General features: G+C 43.7%; 1 long non-coding RNA gene across 1 annotated transcript in view; it reads right to left on the bottom strand.

Moving 5' to 3' along the window:
• The window catches only part of LOC119468179, a 221,579-nt gene extending 215,640 nt beyond the window's left edge, over positions 1-5,939 (bottom strand). Inside the window, exon 1 of the long non-coding RNA XR_005196823.1 lies at positions 5,533-5,939. This is a non-coding gene — a long non-coding RNA (uncharacterized LOC119468179). The remainder of the gene's footprint in view (positions 1-5,532) is intronic.
• Positions 5,940-5,961: the final 22 nt, after the last annotated feature.

Below are 5,961 nucleotides of genomic sequence, written 5' to 3'. Positions count from 1 at the left end.
AAAAAAAAAAAAAAAAAAAAAAAATGCTCCTCTGCTAACAGATGAAGATAATTCCTGCTTACCTAAGAAATACATGTTGTATCTGTATGATTCAAACTAGCCACAAAAGTGACAGGAGGTGGCATTGTTGCATAACTTTCACCTCTGTTTATTTGCAATTCTGTTTTCCCCTGGAGGGGAAGGGCAGGTGCATGTTTGTTGGGGAGCAAGAATCGGCAAACAGCAATATAAATGTAGGTAAATATAGGCCATTTACAACATAAAGAAGAGTCCCCTGCTGCACTCGAGATCAAAAGGTGCTCCACAGTATTGTCCTGTGATGCTCAGAGTTTCTGTCAGTTCTAAAAAGAGAGTATCCTCCCAGTTACTGACCTCCCAAAAAATCCAGATTTTAGGTAACTTCTTCTCCCCACCCTTTCAGGTTAATAATTGCCTTTCATTTGGTTTCTTTGTGAGTTATCATTTATATTGGAGTCCAGTTATAGTTTGAGTCCATTTCTTCCCCAAATCATAATCAAAGTTACAGAAATCGGACCACCAAGGTCACCTAATTCAAGCAGAAGGGAAGAGACGGGTACACAGGGATGGCTTTGTTTTTCAGATGTTAGTCATTTTCCTTCCAGCTTGAATCAAAAAAGCAGGGGCAGGCCCAAAGATGAGGGAGGACTGAGGCCTCTATTCCATTTTGCAGCCTTCATTCTTGAACTTCTTTCCTTCCCTAAATCCCCTCTCTCCTCCACCTCCTTTGGCCCACTGGATGGTAATGGCCTTTCTGGTTTGGAGCCAAAGTAACTAACAGAAGAACTTTAAAAACTGTCTAAACGATAACCGCATTTGCCATGAAACATCTGTAAAAATGTGTGCTTGTGTGACCATCTGTTTGTCTTTAACATTGATTTCCCCTTCCGAGGGTCATGCCCATATTTTAATATCAGTGATATAAATCACCATTTAAGAGATATTTTGTGAGTTATTTTAGAAATTGGCAATCTGAACAATTCTATTAGAAAAATTAATCTACTGGAAAGATCAATCCAGCTGATTGTAGGGGGTTAAGTAGATGTAGGTCAGTTAACAACCTACACATTCATTTTTAACTAGTTTTAGAGGCATAAACTTGAGCTACTTTCCTTACCCAGTTTCAGGCTCTCCCAAAGCTAACTACCCACGAATAACACAGGAACACTGCAAAATCCTGGTATTACTGTAATATCAGAGAGGGAGAGGTATGCAGTTATTGAAAACCATATGTTCACTCAGTCATTGATTCATCTTACAACATAATAGCTACCCATATTTCACTATGGCTCAAGAAATTCAAGGAATGCATAAGTCGGTCATGCCCAAATATCCCCTAGATTCATTTGGTGCCAGATGCTCTCCTTTGGTTGGCTTTAAACACTTCCAAGGCAAGAACCCAGAAAACTCAGCTGGGGAGGATCCTAACTAATTTCATCAAAAACAGGAACTACTTACTTTTAAAACACTCATGAGATTAATTTGATGTAATAATATACCACTTACGTAATTTCCCAACCTAAAGCCATCTCAAAAGACGTGGAGGTTAAAACTGAAAGACAAAGCAAGATCATCCAGTTAGGGTGACAGTGGGGAGAGGGGGAGAGGGGAGAGCGGAGGTGGATTTCAGAGAACCTACAGGTACTAAGAGAACAGTACCTGTTCCACAGTGTAACTGTGGAAAAATAGAGTTAGTATTACTTCTTCGGTGTAGATAACTAATAAGGTATCTTGTGATTAACCCAAACTCTTTAAATAAATAATAATTCTTTGAAAAGAGACTGATATAAAAATAATGTGAAGAGAATTTAAAAAATTGAAGTGCTTTCTTATTAGTTATAAGATCAATAAACACAAGTATTCAGTGTGTTCATCAGACTCCTCCCATATAGCTTTCCACATGTCCATTCAGTTGTAGCTAACCAAACATTGTAACACATTCTTATGTCCAAGTTCAAAGCAATTAAGAAAAGCAGAAACAAAGTGAAACAAAATTGTCATTCGCATGGTCCATTTGCACACCAATTTTCTTTAAGTTATAAAGGAAAAATCTTATAAGTTTAGCATTTTATGCAAATATCTTCCATCAGTAAAGACTGCACACATATTGAACACAGAGCCAGCTGCTATCCACAAGAGGAACATATCCTAATCATGATTTTACAGACACATTCACACACACGTGTGTACATATGTCAAATAACTTCAACGGACATCCAAAGAAACATTCAGTCTAAGCTAGGATAATGTACTTCATCTTCCATTTACCCGGTTAAATTAAGCAGGCTGGATCTATCAAGGTCCGGGAGGAAACCAAAACCATCTGAGTGTGTACACAATGACCCACTTACTATCCTATGTTCATCAGTATAAGGAATCTTCTAAAGAGAAACTATTAAGAACACAGGGGCCATACAGCACAAAAGCCAGGAAATATCAGCACAGGACCTGAAATGAGCACTTCCCAGTCATGGCCAGAGACCACGTGCACCCTGGCATGGATGGTGGTAGGGAAGGACATGAACAGGACCGATGGGCTTTAGTTCTCGGGTTCAAAGTTCCCACCACATTCCTTTCTAGGCAGCCTGTATGCCTATTAGCTATTTAAAACTTCAGGTCAAACCAACCTGCCAACAGCCCATCGTAAAATCATTGACTACCACTGAAACTCAATTTCCAGTTGCCTTCATTTCATACATGCTGTAATAGACTCTCAATGGTTGAAATGAAGAAACATAAACCTTCTAAGTTGTTGGAATTTAAAAGATGACCCCTCTGATGTTCAAGGTCAGCAACACCAACGTATATACGTTTCTCTGTTTTGCAGTATCTATACGGTCAAATTTGGCCTAGAGACCCAAAGGGGTAAAAACCAACAGCACTGAGTTTGAGAGGCACAGAAAATGCAGTTTCTTAATCATGGGTGAGGGACTATGTGTCATGAACAGCTGTCACTCAAACGCTGTCATCCACTTGGCCCCCCAGGTTTCCCATTGTGAAAGCATGCACAGACGTGAATTCACACAGCCATATACCACAGACATTCACCGGAAAGGCACAGATGTGCTCCCGCCACTGCAGGCGTGGGCCATGGTTTCCACTTCCCGAAGAAACATATTCCCAGGCCAGGTGCGGTGGCTCACGCCTGTAATTCCAACACCTTGGGAGGCTGAGGCCGGTGGATCACAAAGTCACGAAATTGAGACCATCCTGGCCAACATAGTGAAACCCCATCTCTACTAAAATAGAAAAATTAGCTGGGCGTGGGGGCGCGTGTCTGTAGTCCCAGCTACTCCGGAGGCTGAGGCAGGAGAATTGCTTGAACCTGGGAGGCAGAGGTTGCATTGGGCTGAGACCGCACCACTGCACTCCAGCCTGGCACATGGCAACAGAGCGAGACTCTGTCTCAAAAACAAAAAACAAACAAAAGAAGAAATATATTCCCAACACCATGGTAGTAGAGTGTTAACCCCTTAATGGTTTCTGCAGTTACATATTCTCAGACAGTTACCAGGTAGCATTTTTAGTTGCCAAATACAAAGAATACAATAAAATCTTTAGACATTTTTATGCTAAAAAAACAATTGTACAATAAATCATTTTGAAATTATGATAGTCTTTGAGTACTATGGATATAGGTACTTACTGTTGACTATTCTGACTTGCAAAATATTCTCTGTAGGCTCATATTACCTGGGGAATGTGGGAATTACTTGGTGCTGGTAGTACAGACTTCCATAGCATAGATATTTTTAAATCCTAATACCAAATATTTCCACTGAAAAGATGAAACATGTTTGCTGAAATACAATTCTCATTTCTTTTTTATATCGGGCAGTCATGCATTTATTATTAAAATAACATTAAAAAATTAAGGTTGTTATTTACCATAAGAATGGTTTCAGTTCCCATAGACTTCATCTATTCTTAACCAAAAGAAAAGGCCATGTACCTCTACAAAGCAGCTCGAGGTCAAAACCAAATGCTGCGTATGGAGCTGATGAATTTGCCAGACCCTCATGGTGATACCGAATTATCCCCCCAAAGATGGAAAAATACCAACCATACAAATAAAGTCACCTGCATTACTTGAATTTCTTACCAAATGCCATTTTTTCAGTAAAAGTAACTTAAGAAATGCCCTACCTTTGCCCTGAAATCATAACTGAGCAAAGAGAGTCAAAGCCTGTAGTTGCTGAAATAACCACTTTTGAGGTAAGTGGTGGCTTCGTCTCACCTCCTTTCAGTGTAACAAAAAAGCACCTTCTGGGCACGGCAGTAGCAGGTCCTTTGTTTAGAAATGCATGCAAGCCATGCCGAAGGTTGCCAGTGTACACAGAGACTCATGTTTTCTGCGTGGAAGGACTTGTGTGACTTGGTGATTCTTGTGACGTCAAAAGAGAAGAGCCATCGCCTCCATTTTGGAGACAAGAGCCCAAGCCCATCTCTCCCGGCGCTCTGCCCAGCTCGGCCCCTACCACCACCCAGGCCACAGGACTGGGTTGCAGGAAGGAATCGGTCATGTAAACAACCCCTCTACCTAGCTGCCTACCTATCCAGAGTCAGATTCTCCTCCACATGCCTGCTCACCTAATTTTCCACAGCTTAGCCAACAACAAAACATCTCCATCTGGTTCATTTTTCCTTTGCATTTTAACCACAGCCCAGAAAAATCTTGACTAGTTCACTGGGGCCTACTTTTAACCAAATCCAGAAAGCTTTAAGTGAAATAAAAGGTGTCTGTCTGGGTTTCCTTTATGTGGAAATCAGATATCCAAATATCACTTGTGTTTCCATAGGAAATTTTCCATCTTCGGTTTTTCACCGGGATTATTCTAGGCAAAGAAGTACCCAAATGCTTTCACCACCACAACTCCCCTTGAAACCACAGCACATCACCCCATTTGCTTCAAAAACCTCACCTCCAACTTCAGGAGGAGGCACAGGGCCCTGGCCGTGCAGGGGATGAAGATTGCACATGACGCAGCCCTAAGCATCCCTGGACTGGAGAAGCATGGGAGAAGCAAATGTCCCTCCCTGCTGTCCCTCATCAGCAACAAACACGAGGGGGGTCTGGCCGGCACCCTTGCCCCCTGGACACAGGTGTCCTGCATGTAGACATTACTGCAGGCTCTACAACCACAGCACAGTGTGTCCACACCAATGCACATGACAGCTGGGCAGGCATGAGGGAAGAGTCAGCTGTCCCCAATCAATACCTCCTGGCCTCTTCCGTTCCTTCCCACCCCACCCTCCCTTCTTCCCCACGCAGCTTCAAGTCCACACAGATCTGGGTCTCCAGCATTATCTAATCGGCTCTCTCCCACCCCACTCCCATAGCCTGAAGAAACACGTAAAATCCCATCTGTAGGGGAAAAGTCTACTCAAGTTGTCTTGCTATGGGGAGCTCTGATGAAGCCTGGTGAGGGCATTCCTGCGGAGGGATCTCAACTCCCAAACGTCTTCCTGCATGTGCTCCTGTTCCTTTTTCTCCTCCCCCTCCCCGCCCCCTACCTTGCTCCTCGCTGCTGTCCCCAAACCAGGCAGTGGGTTCCTCCTCTGGGAGCTGGGGTTCTCCGCCACCTCCTCCACCCTCGAGGGCTTTGCGTTTCTTCGACATCTCTGCCCAGGGCTGGGGATTTGGGGGTTTTCTTTCCCCACCCCCTAGCCCTCCCCGCTCGGAGAAGAGAGTGAAGGTGGGGTTAGATGGAGGGGAGGAGGTTAGGTGCAGAGGAAAGGGGTGGGGAGAAAAGACCAGAGAGGGAGATGGAAGAGACTGCTGCTTCAGGAGGGGAAGGGACCTGGGATGGCAGGAAAGGCAGAGGGGCAGGACTCAGTGCAGAAGCCCTACAATTGGGTCCATCAGTGTAACCCTACGTCTAGGAGACTGTTTGCGGCTGTTGCGCCCCTCTCTCTCTCTCTCTCTCTCTCTCTCTCTCTCTC

The sequence above is a fragment of the Cebus imitator genome, unplaced genomic scaffold (genome assembly GCF_001604975.1).
Source record: "Cebus imitator isolate Cc_AM_T3 unplaced genomic scaffold, Cebus_imitator-1.0 Scaffold389, whole genome shotgun sequence".
Lineage (NCBI taxonomy): Eukaryota > Metazoa > Chordata > Mammalia > Primates > Cebidae > Cebus > Cebus imitator.
The sequence above is the reverse complement of the archived record's forward strand: the minus strand, read 5'-3'. Positions and strand labels throughout refer to the sequence as shown.